Raw genomic sequence first — 12,264 nt, forward strand, 5'->3', positions numbered from 1 at the left:
TCTTGGCGGTGTCCAGTGACGTGTAGATGCTGCCACCGCGATGTCGCCTGGGAGTTGTAGTCCCAAGCTGCGAGGCCCTGGGTTCGTCCCAGGCTACACGAACCCTCGTCCTTAGACCCTATCTCAACTCAGGGAGAATGAACCAGCGCTTTCTACAAGGCCTGCAGGAGGTTCGCTCATGTTGGAGTGCACGGTAACTGACTCATTTAGCCAAGAGAAACGTAGGAGCGGAATGGAGATTACCGACCGATACTCGTAAAGCGGTTCGGACAAGGTTCGCAGAGTAGTCTCTCGGGTCCCTGATTGGAGGTGCATGCTGGGAAATGTAGTTCGTTCGTGGACCCTTGCGCTCCCTGAAACCACCTGCTTCAGACAACTATGGGTGACAGGAGCAAGTTAGTGCGCAGGCTTGTGCTGCCTCTGTGGGCAGGGGCAGGCTGGTGGGCCAAGAGTACTGTCTCCGGAGATTTCATAGTCACATTTGCTTGCCTCATCAGCTCTGGGATCACTAGCACCTACAGTCAGAACTTGTCCATACTTTTCTGCCTCCTATAATGAGCTTCAGTTTGGAGGGAGGAGGTGGAAAGGGGGGGTTGCGGTGGGGGCTTTGCTCAGATGATGTCATTAAATCTTCACTAAGAACCTCATTACAGGTGACCCAGAGAAACGAAGTCACTTTGTTCAAGATTGCTAAATTATAAATGGCAAAGCAAGAGTCAAAGGCCGTTTAAAATAAATTAAAAACAAAAAACAAAAAACACTGCCACTGATTTTATTTTTAAATTGTGTGTGTGTGTGTGTGTGTGTGTGTGTGTGTGTGTGTGTGCATGCACGCACCCAGAGGGCTTTGGATCTCCTGGAACCTCAGTCACAGGCGGTTGTGAGCCACCCCATGTGGATGCTGGGGACCCAAATTGAGGTTCTCTGAAAAAGCAGTATATGATCTTTAGCGCTGACCCACCTTTGCCTGGCTCCAGTAACTAAGATTCTGGTATTAGTCGAGTTCATTTGTGGGGCAGGCAAAGAACTGACTGTCTGAGAGAGACAAAGGTAGAGGTGTGTGTGTGTGTGTGTGTGTGTGTGTGTGTGTGTGTCTGTCTGTCTGTCTGTCTGTCTGTCTGTCTGTGTATGTAGCTTTATTGAGGCTGGTATCTCTGAGTTGGGAGTCCTTACAAGGGCTCTGTGTTCAGCAATTTATAAGACTGTGGGGTCCTCTCATCTTAACATTTTGCCTAGACATTTGTCCTCCCAACCTTTCTCTAAGAAAGGAAACAACCCTGGCAGGCAGGCCGTTTCTGCTTTCTCTACCTGCCTATATACTTTTCTAACTTTTCCCTCAGCACCATGTTTTAAAAATGCTGCCTTTCCATGTATAGAATGCAGAAAATGAGTCGTGTGTAATGTCAGTGGCTTGTTCAAGAACTATAAACGTTAAGGGGTAGAATTCTGGGTCTTTCCAGTTTGGTGATCCCAAATGGCTTGAGACTCTGGAGAGAGGAGGGAAGAGAAGAATTTTAAGTACTCATAGCCAGATTCTGAGACACTGCTGCTAAAAGATCACAGGAAGTGACATGACTCCTGTAGCTGACTAGCAAGTCTCCTGGTCTCTACTTAGGGGACTAGGGGTCTATCAAGAATGCGTGTTGGCTGGTGAGGTGGCTAAGCTGGAGTTTGACCCCAGAACCTGCATTGTGGAAAGAGAGAACTGTCTCCTGCAACTTGTTTTCTTAACTTCTCCATGTGCAGTTTGGTTGGCATTGAATACTTGTGCACACACGCACAGACACACACACACACACAAAGGGGGGTAGGACACACACACACACAAAGGGGGATAGGACACACACACACACACAAAGGGGGGTAGGACACACACACACACACAAAGGGGGGTAGGAGGAGAGGAGGGAGAGGGGTGTTGGGAGGGAGAGAGAGAGGCTAGAGATGAGCCCTGGTTGTCCTGGAAATTGCTGTGTAGACCAGGCTGGCCTCAAACTCAAGAGATCTGCCTGTTTCTGCCTTCTGCTGAGATTTAAGGTTCAGCCACTACGTTCTGCTACAAATCTTTTATTATGAGGACTTTCCCTTTTAACTGTGATGTGTTAGCTAGCCCACGATGCTTTAAAACATTAACTTTTTACTAAAAATTGCACAATAACCAACATGCTTGGGTTAGGGTGACATCTTCAGTCTGTTTATTAACCCCTTAGGGGTGACTCAGTGTCAATTAAACATGTGGGTGGTTGGAACAGGCTGTCTCCAGACAGAGACCCAGCCTTGAGTGAGGAAAGAAAACTGGCTTGGCTTTAGATCTTAGTGGATGCTGTCTTAGTTAGGGTCTTCATTGCTGTAAAGAGACACCATGACCAAGGCAACTCTTATAAATTGAATTGGGGCTGGTTTGCAAGGTTCAGCCCATTATCATCATGGCGGGAAGCATGACAGTGTCCAGACAGGCATGGTGCTGGAGGAGCTGAGAGTTCTACATTTTGATCTGAAGACTGCTGGAAGACTCAGAATTCTCGGGCAGCCAGGAGGAATGTCTCAAAGTGTGTCCCACAGTGACACACTACCTCCAACAAGGCCACACCTCCTCACAGTGCCACTCCCTGGGCCAAACCTTATTCAATCCACCTCAGATGTTTTCACAGAAACAGGGTGGATAGGGATGGGGTTAGTCAATTTCATAGATCTCTTTTGCTCTATCACCAATCCAAGCCCCAACCCCTCTCTGATGGGTTCTAGACAAGTGTTTTATTGTTGATTACCACTTCCAGTCCCTTACTAGGGGATCCTAGGCAAGTGCTTTATCCCTGAGCCACACCCACCATCCCTCACTAATGGATTAGTTAGGTGTTCAACTATCAAGCTTCACCCAGCCTTCCTTTATTTAATTTATTATGCTCTATTCCAGTGGTTCTCAGCCTCTAGTTTTCTGTTTATTTGTTTTGTTTTGTTTTGTTTTGTTTTCGAGACAGGGTTTTTCTGTGTAGCCCTGGCTGCCCTGGAACTCACTCTGTAGACCAGGCTGGCCTCGAACTCAGAAAATCCACCTGCCTCTGCCTCCCAAGTGCTGGGATTAAAGGCATGCGCTTCCACTGGATCTTAAGGAGGCGTTTTCTCAACTGAGGCTCCTACTTTCAGGTGGCTGCAGCTTGGGTCAGGCTGACATGAGGCCAGCACAGTGATGCTCGTGCTTTCAGTGCTTTTAACCTTTTATTTCTGGGTTTTATGGCTTTTGATCTGTTAAACCTGAATCAGCCTCCTCTCCCCATCATCACTGGATTCGATGTACTGATATTTTATTCAGCTGCATTTTGCATATGTATTTTATTTATTTACTTATTTTTGTTTTTGTAAAAGATTTATTTGTTTATTTTATGTATATGAGTACACCATTGCTCTTTTCAGACACACCAGAAGAGGGCATCGGATCTCATTACAGATGGTTGTGAGCCACCATGTGCTTGCTGGGAATTGAACTCAGGACCTTTGGAAGAGCAGTCTGTGCTCTTAGCCACTGAGGCATCTCTCCAGCCCGTATTTTATTTATTTTGTTTTATTTTATGTGTGCAAGTACTTTTTATGCATGTATGCATGTGCTTCACATATGTGCCCAGTGTCCATGGAGGTGAGAAGAGGATGTTAGGTCTCTTGGAACTGTAATTACATATGGTTGTTAGTTACCTGGTATGGGAACCAGACCTAGGTCCTCTACAGGAGCAACAGCCTCTCTTGAACACTAAGCCTTCTCTCTAACCCCATACATACCTTTTAATAAACGGAATTGGCCCATAGTCTTCGTCTCTGTGTAGCTGAGCTTTCATACCTTTCTGATAGGTCTTTGCCTACAAATTCAACTCCTCCTGTGGCTATCAGTTTATTCAGATGTATTTCTTTCTCCTGTAACAAATTGTTTTAATTTGTAGTTTCTGTTTCCAGGAGTCACCCCTCAAAGCACACACAGAGAATCCTACAGACCTTTTAAGCCTGAATGTCAGAAACATTCATGCCGAGTTATTCCACCAATCTGGATTTGGGGATAGGGCATTCCTTACAAACATGTCTTTGTTGGATACTTATCTTGTCCTCATTGGTTGAGGTATTCACCTGTGGTGGGATGCCCTGACTTGCCAACTGGAATGTCACTCACCCACGTACGTGTCTCTTCCTGCCACGTAGGATGTCAGTTCCCAGGGAGGCCTCAGGTCCAGGCTCATTAAGGCTAACTATACAAAGCAGTTCTAACTGACCTCAGCTGGGATTCGGATTGGTTTCCAAGAACACCAAAGCAATCGACTGGAGCATGAGAAAGTTTCCTAATAACAGCACACGAGAAAGTTTCCTTTTAATGGTAGTGACTGCATAAAATGGCAGGCTAGACAGGCAGCAGTTACCCACGCCTTAATGGTTTCCTAGAAAAATATCTACTGTATCTCGGATTTTATATTTACTGCTATGCCTTTATTTGTGCCTTTTCTTTTTTTAAATATACATTTGGAGGAGTTCATGAGGCAGGGTTGTGTAGTAGCCCAGGTTGGCCTTGAACTCACTGTGTAGCAAAGGATTACCTTGAATGCCTACTGATCCTCCTGCCTTCAGCTCTCACGTGTTGGAATTACAGGCAGGTAAGGCAACAGTGGCCCACACTTTTATTCCCAGCACTAGGGAGGCAGAGGCAGGTGGATTTCTGAGTTTGAGGCCAGCCAGATCTACAGAGTGAGTTCCAGGAAACCCAGGGCTACACAGAGAAACTCTGTCAGAGAGAGAGAGAGAGAGAGAGAGAGAGAGAGAGAGAGACAGAGAGACAGAGAGACAGAGAGAGACAGAGACAGAGGCACAGAGAGAGACAGACACAGAGAGAGACAGAAACAGAGAGAGAGACAGAGAGAAGAGAGAGGAGAGAGGAGAAAGGGGGAGAGGGAGGAAGAGAAGGAGAGAGAGAGAGAGAAGAAAAAATTATTGTTTTGCCACGTTTCTTTTTTTAAAGATTTATTTATTATTATACATAATACATATACAGAGCACTTCTACATTTAAAGTAAATAAGTAAATAAATAAATTGATATTAAAAATGTCTCTTTACTGAGTTAGTGTCACCTCAGTATCCAGGGCTCATGAAGTCTGCAGTAGTGGCCAGTACTGCCCAGACTTCCCAGAGCAAGATTCTGCTTCTCTAAAAACTCCTTTCCTTGAGATGGTCTTGTTAGCCATCCATGCTGCCTTGGAGCCCAGAATCCTCCAGTGCTGGGCAGCACCACCATGCCCAACTTGAAAATCTTTTCTGCAGTATTTTTACTGTAACATTTCCCTTTTCCCCCCTTCCTTTCCTTTCCTTGCAACCCAAACCCAAACCTGCAAGACATTGATACTGGGTGTCTTCCTCAGTCACTCTCATTTTTTGACATAGTCATGTAACTTTAATTTTTTCAAACATTATTTATTTTATTTATTTATTTATTTAATGTATGTGAGTACACTGTAGCTGTACTGATGGTTGTGAGCCATCATGTGGTTGTTGTTGCTGGGAATTTGAATTCAGGATCTCTGCTCCCTCTGGTCAGCCCTCGCTCACTCTGGTCAATCTCTGAGTGCTTCGGTCTAAAGATTTATTTATTATTATATCTAAGTACACTGGAGCTGTCTTCAGACACACCAAAAGAGGGTATCAGATCGTTACAGATGGTTGTGAGCTACCATGTGGTTGCTGGGATTTGAACTCAGGACCTTTGGAAGAACAGTCAGTGCTCTTAACTGCTGAGTCATCTCTCCAGCCCTCAAACCCTGTTTTAAGTGATGGTTCTTAAAGGCTTTAACTTCCCTTCTAGCCCACCACCCACCAGAGGTAGTGGAAAAGAAAGGATATGGGGAAAGTGGACATGTTTAGGAATGGTTCTTTGGAGCAAATCCCATCTGCGTTGTCAGGAAATCAGTTCAGTTCAGAGGTCAGCAGTGGCAACTCTCAAACACTCCACAGATACACCAGTAGTCCAGTTCAGTAGAGTTGGATAGCAAACATGAATCAGTAGGGGTGGCAAGACTAATAGGAACAGCCAGGCCTCAGCCCAATTGACATAAGTCAGCAGCGGGGATTTGGACTAGCAGGGACTCCAGGAGAAGTTCTCAGCTTTGCCTCTCTCAGTGAAGCAAAGATCAGAGAAGACATGAGACCAAGAAGTATTGCACAGCTAGTTCTACAAGCAAGGCTCTCTCACAGTCCATTGAGTCCTATTTATACTCCCTCCAAACATCACATGTCCTCCATGGGTCTTGCCTCAGCACTTGAGTCTGCCTAAGCTGACATCACTCTGCCAATTGGCCTGAGTCCACAGAAGCAGCAAGAAGCCACAGCATAGCACCAGAAGTTTTTTTGGCATATTTCTTTCTAACAGAGTCCTGACAAATGCATCTTAACTACTCAATGTAGGGTGGACCAATGCAGAGGCAGAGGCAGAGGCAGAGGCAGAGGCAGAGGCAGAGGCAGAGGGGCAGAGGCAGAGGGTTCTCTATGAGTTTGAGGTCAGTCTGGTCTACAGAGGGAGTTCTAGGACAGCCAAAGCTACACACACACACACAAAAAAACCCTGTCTCAAAAAAAATAAAATAAATTACAGTTCTAATATGTTCATCAGTGTCTGGTCTATACACACATACCACACAAACATCTATTTATTTATGTTTTATATTTATTGTTATTATTTATATTTATTAATTTATATAATATTGATTATTTATACTTATAATTATTTATAATTATTTATATTGACATAATATTAATATTCATGTATTAATATTACTCATGTACTCATAATATTAATATTCATGTGCTTGTGTAACATTCGACTATATCCCCTGAAGGATAAGTATGTTTGCTTTCAAATGAGTAGAGCAAAAGCTATTGATTTCATTTCTGACTGCTTTTTTGTGATGCTAAGGATTTAAGTAAGGGCCTTGTGTTTTACCACTAAGCTACACTCACAGACTTTTTAAAAACATTTTTATTTGAGACAGGGTAAGTCTAAAGTAGCCTAGGCTGGCTGTTAACTCACAACATAGCCAAGACTCTGCAGGGAGGAGACTGTCCAAGGAACAGTGACAAAGACATCTACAACTCCAGGAGAAGCCCCAGTGGCAACCAAGCCTGAGGACTCCTTGATCATCTACCTCAGAACCATGAGAGAATGCCTTTCTGCTGAGGAAGCCATCTAGCCTGTGAGGCTGCAGAGCAGCAGACAGGGCAGACAAGCACAGCCCCAAGGCTGTAATTTCAGACACTAATTTAACCTGGATGGGGCGCTATGATTCGACTCAGGATTGTGGGAGCAGCTCCAGCTCTGTCCACATCACACCTAAATCGCAGCCTAGTCTGGCACATGCATGTAAGCGCCCAGGCCTTGGCTGCATCTCAGCTGAGCTTCTGAGTGTCTCCACGGTGTGTCCTGCAGTCTCTGAGGGCTCTCTGCTGCTGTGGGTGCATGCCAGCAAAGTGTTCGAGCACAAAGCCACACCTCCAGCCTTTATTTCATGTCCTTCACTGGAGAACGAGTCTGAGGACAGACAGTGACCTGAGGAGACCTCGGACTTTCTGAGAGACCTTGGCATAATGTGCAGCCTTGGGTGGGTTAACCCTGAGGGATGTGTTGAGGAGGAAAGGAACAGTCGAGAAACAGCAGAAGTCAGGGAGGGGGGGGCGGCGCAGGAGGCAAAGAGGTGCTCTCTGGCATGGAAGTACTTTTCCCAGTTAGGCACTTCCTGGGATGGAGCAGAAGTTCAAAGTCATCCTTGGCTATATAGCCAGCTTGATGCTTGTTTGAGATACATAAGATCCTGTAAAAAGAGAAATGAGTACAGAGGAGTGAGGGAAGGAGAGAAGGGGGGAAGAGGTGAAGAGAGAGGGAGGGAGGGAGAAAGGGGGGGCACAACAATGCTGAGGGTGAAGCATGGTGAGCACAGGATTAAGTACTGTTCACAAAAGTCAAATCATGGAGCTATGGATAAGGAACATGTGCAAGACACACATAATGGCATTTTATTCAAGCACAAGACAAAAAGAAACCATGTCACTTTGAGAAGATGGGTGGAATGTGAGAAGCTCAGAGAAAGTAAACATGACTTAATTCCGAGCTACACTGCAGGCTGGAGAGATGGCTTGCCAGTAAAGAGCACTTCCCAGCAACAAATCCCTGCTTCTGATCTATTAGAAACTGCTTTCACACAGTGGTGGCGCATGCCTTTAATCCCAGCACTGGCAGGCTGAGGCAGGAGATTTGCTGCAAGTTAGAGACCAGTCTGGACTACATAGTGAGTTCCAGATTAGCCTGAGCTGGTGTATGAGATCCTGACTCAAGAAAAAAAAATCTTAATTTTAAAACAAACAAGTTGTGGATCTGGAGATATGGTTTAGTGGTTAAGAGCACTGGCTGCTCTTCCAGTGGACCAGATTCAATTCCCAGCACCCACACGGCTGCTCACAGCTCTCTTTAACTCCTGTTTCAGGGGATCTGACACCCTCATACAGACATACATACGGGCAAAACACAATTGCACAAAAAATAAAAATAAATTATGAAAGAAATAAAAGTTAAAAGCCAAGTTAAGCACTATCCTTCTTTGTTAAAGCAAACCCAGGAAGTTCTTAAAATAGGAATTCCTGAAATTCAGCAAAAACCCAAATTGTTTTATTTTAAGGTGAACCACTTAGAACGACGGCCAAGCTAAAAATAGAATTTGCCAGCCACCCAAACATTCCTCCCTGTTAGTTCACCCAGCCTCAACGCTTCTCTCCACCAACATTAAGTAGGGACTGACTTTTCTCACAAGAGCCTCAGATTCCTCTCCTCTCAGGCATTTGTGCAAAGGAAGGAACTCAAGGCCTTGTTCATGCCACACCCCAGCCCCTCACTGGGGGACTTGAGACACAACTCCAGCTCCTCACTGGGGGATTCTAGGCAGGTGCTCCAATTCTGAACCCTGCCTTCCAACCACAGTGTTTCTCTCTATGGATGCAGAGAGGACGGGATGAAGAACGCCTTCCTCATGGCTTTGCCAGCAGTGTTACCCAGCATTAGGACTTTTTCTGGGCTTAGGTGATAAGACAAATGGAATCCCAGGGAAATCTTTACTGTTTATCCTTCCTTCTTCCTTTTCTTCTTTTGAGCCAGGGTCTCACTATGTATCCCTGGCTGTCCTGGAACTCACTCTGTAGAGTAGACTGACCTTGAACTCACAGAGATCTGCCTAGGATTAATGACATATGCTGCACCACCACACCTGGCAAATCCCTGCTTCTGATCTATTAGAAACTGCTCTTTTAAAAAAAAATTTTCTTTTCTTTTCAATTATGTGTATGTTTATTTATTTGTGTTTAGGTATCTGCATACATATTCCAGAATATAGTATAGGATCTCCAGGAGATGAAGTGACAGAAAGTTGTGAGCAATACAATGAGTGCTAGGAACCAAACCGGGCTCTGTAAGAGCAATGCCCCTCTTAGATGCTGAGCCATCTCTCCAGCCCCACTTTTCTTTCTTCCACTTCCTTCCTTCCTTCTGTCCATCCTTCTTTCTTCCTTCCTTCCTTCCTCCCTCCCTTCTTTTCTCTTATCTTCTTCTTCTTCTCCTTCTCCTCCTCCTCCTCCTCCTTTTCCTTCTCCTCCTCTTTCTCCTTTCCCTCCTCCTTGTCCTCTCCCTCTTCCTCCTCCTCCTCCTCCTTCCCCTTCTTCTTCTTTTGTTTCTGAGACAGGTAGCTCAGGTCAGCCTTGAATTCCTGGCTGTTCAGCTTCAGTCTTTCCTCCTCTGGGATGCTGGAATTGCAAGGCATTTCCATGCCCAACTGGACAGGTGCTTTTTCATTATTCATACATATTTTCTTACACAGAATATTTGCATGTCTTTGTGTGTGAATTCTCATGTATCTTGCTCAGTTTTTCTTTTTGAGACAGGATTTCTCCATGTAGTCCTGGAAGTCCTGGAACTCAATCTGTAGACCAGGCTAGCCTCAAACTCAGGGTGTGCCTGCTTCTGTCTCCTGATTGCTGGGATAAACGGCGTGTACCACCACTGCCAGGCTATTTTGTTTATTTTTCATAGGTTTCTTTATGTTTCTCTGTATTTTTACTTTAGATTTGTTATTAGTATTGTTGTTAGTATCCTTTGAAGTTTTTAGAGATGGAGTCTACTTAGCTCAGGCTGGCCTCAAACTCTTGATTCTCTTGCCTCGCTCTTCTGAGTACTGAGACTACTGGTGGATGTGTTCTGTCATGTCTGCCATGTCTGGCTCTTCTTCTTTTGTTTTTTTGTTTTTTTGAGACAGGGTTTCTCTGTGTAGCCCTGGCTGTCCTGAAACTCACTCTGCAGACCAGGCTGGCCTCGAACTCAGAAATCCGCCTGCCTCTGCTTCCCAAGTGCTGAGATTAAAGGTGTGCGCCACCACTGCCCAGCTTTTTTGGTTTTTTTTTTTGGCTCTTCTTTTTAGAAACAAGCATGTATATGTTTGTGTGCATGTGTGCGTGTTTGTGTGCATGTGTGTGTGTACATGTGCACACACTTCCATATCCTGTCGCTGCCTCACTGACCAGCGGAAATAAGGAAGCGACCACAAGCTCTTCTCCAAGCAGTTTATTCAGGAACCTTGTACTACCTCTTTCTCTTTCTTTCTTCCTTTCTTCTCTCTAGCCCCCAGCCCTCACAGGTTAAATACTTTTCCTGGTCCCACTCAGCATCGGCTACGTGGCAAAGCATAATAGGCTGCAGGAAATCATGCCAGCTTGCATCACAAACTGGAGGCACTCAGCTTTTCCAAATAAGGGCTTTTTTTTATCACAATGCTCTCTGCTCTGGCCGGAGACCAGGTGCCAAATCTAGGGTGGCAGCTGCGGCTCCCCACAATTCCCCCTTTTTGTTTTAAACACAACAGGCAAGAGTAGAGGTCTGATCTCCAGTAACCATGAGAAGGACATTGCAATGGCCCTGCAACCTGGTAGTAATATCTCTTGGCAAAATATCAACCCATCTTTGAGAACACGTATAGCTAGTTTGTACTACAAACCGGGCTTAGTTAACATAGCCACTCGGTACATGCCTCTGTCTTAGGTGATTTATTTGCCAAAGCCCTAACCCATAGAAGCCATTCAGTACGTGCCTCTGTCTTCGGTGATTTATTTGCCAAAGCCCTATCCCATAAAAGCCATTCGGTACATGCCTCTGTCTTAGGTGATTTATTTGCCAAAGTCCTAACCCGTAGCAGCCAAGTTGGTGCCATGCTCGTCCTATGCCTTTTTCCTGGAGGTGGGACCTGGGGCATCAACCCACATGCAATCAGACGTGTTCTCCAAGAGACCATTAGAAGCTGATCTCTAGTGCAGTGCTTAGCCTCGCATCCTGAGCGTGAAGAAGAGCATTCAGAATAGTTAACCAAGCCTATGGAGATTGCCTAGCCTCCAGGGCTGCAAATGCCTGCACCACCAAAGCAGCCTGTCATTGCTGCCGAACCCGCATAGACGCACCAAAATGCCAATATACTGACAAGGACCAGTAAAGCACCCACGGTTCCAATACCCGTCCACTCTTTAAATTATTGAGTGTGCTAGCTGACTGAACAGTGGAACTCAATGCAATAGTGGAAACTGTGGCTCCAACCGCCGCGAATGTACCTGGGCATCCTGGCAACCACAGCAAGGGGGAATCTATTCTGAGGGCTACAATCTAGCTTACTCCTGTTTCCTTTACTAAGGCTAGCATTACTAACTATACAATGGTCGGAGCAAGGACATAATTTTTCAAACGAGGCATTTCCTACTGCTCCACCAGCAATCATGGCCATAGGAGAAATACCCATGCAACTCCAATTCACCCCACTCAGCATTCGGCAGGTGCATCTTGAGGTGGGGTGCTTTTCCTTGTAAGCCATTCAAGAATCCAAATGGGATCTCGGTGGTCCTGTGGAAATACACAAACAGATCCTCTCGCCCACGTCAATACCGGATCCAGGCCATGCCATGAACCTGTCAAAATATCCTTCCACTGCACAAAACCTTTAGAAGTGGAAGAGGCAGATCCATGCCATTCTGCAGCTGATTTTCCTTCATTATCCAACTGAAAAAAATTAAGTGCAAGGAGAGCAATAGATATCTTTTTTCTCGGCGTAAGGCCATAGCCTATTCCCCCTTTTTGTTTTAATAAGCATTCTTTTAAGGTCTTATGAGCTCTTTCCACTATTCCTTGCCCCTGTGGATTGTAGGGTAATCCATGGATTAAATCAATATGC

At 45.3% G+C, this 12,264-nt stretch overlaps 1 long non-coding RNA gene across 1 annotated transcript; it reads left to right on the forward strand.

The window, feature by feature from the left end:
- Window positions 1–41: 41 nt before the first annotated feature.
- On the forward strand, window positions 42–744 carry LOC116100424. The gene is made up of 2 exons (XR_004122572.1): window positions 42–274; window positions 654–744. It is a non-coding gene; the product is annotated as an uncharacterized LOC116100424 (long non-coding RNA).
- Window positions 745–12,264: the final 11,520 nt, after the last annotated feature.

The sequence above is a fragment of the Mastomys coucha genome, unplaced genomic scaffold, assembly GCF_008632895.1.
Source record: "Mastomys coucha isolate ucsf_1 unplaced genomic scaffold, UCSF_Mcou_1 pScaffold21, whole genome shotgun sequence".
Taxonomy (NCBI): Eukaryota; Metazoa; Chordata; class Mammalia; order Rodentia; family Muridae; genus Mastomys; species Mastomys coucha.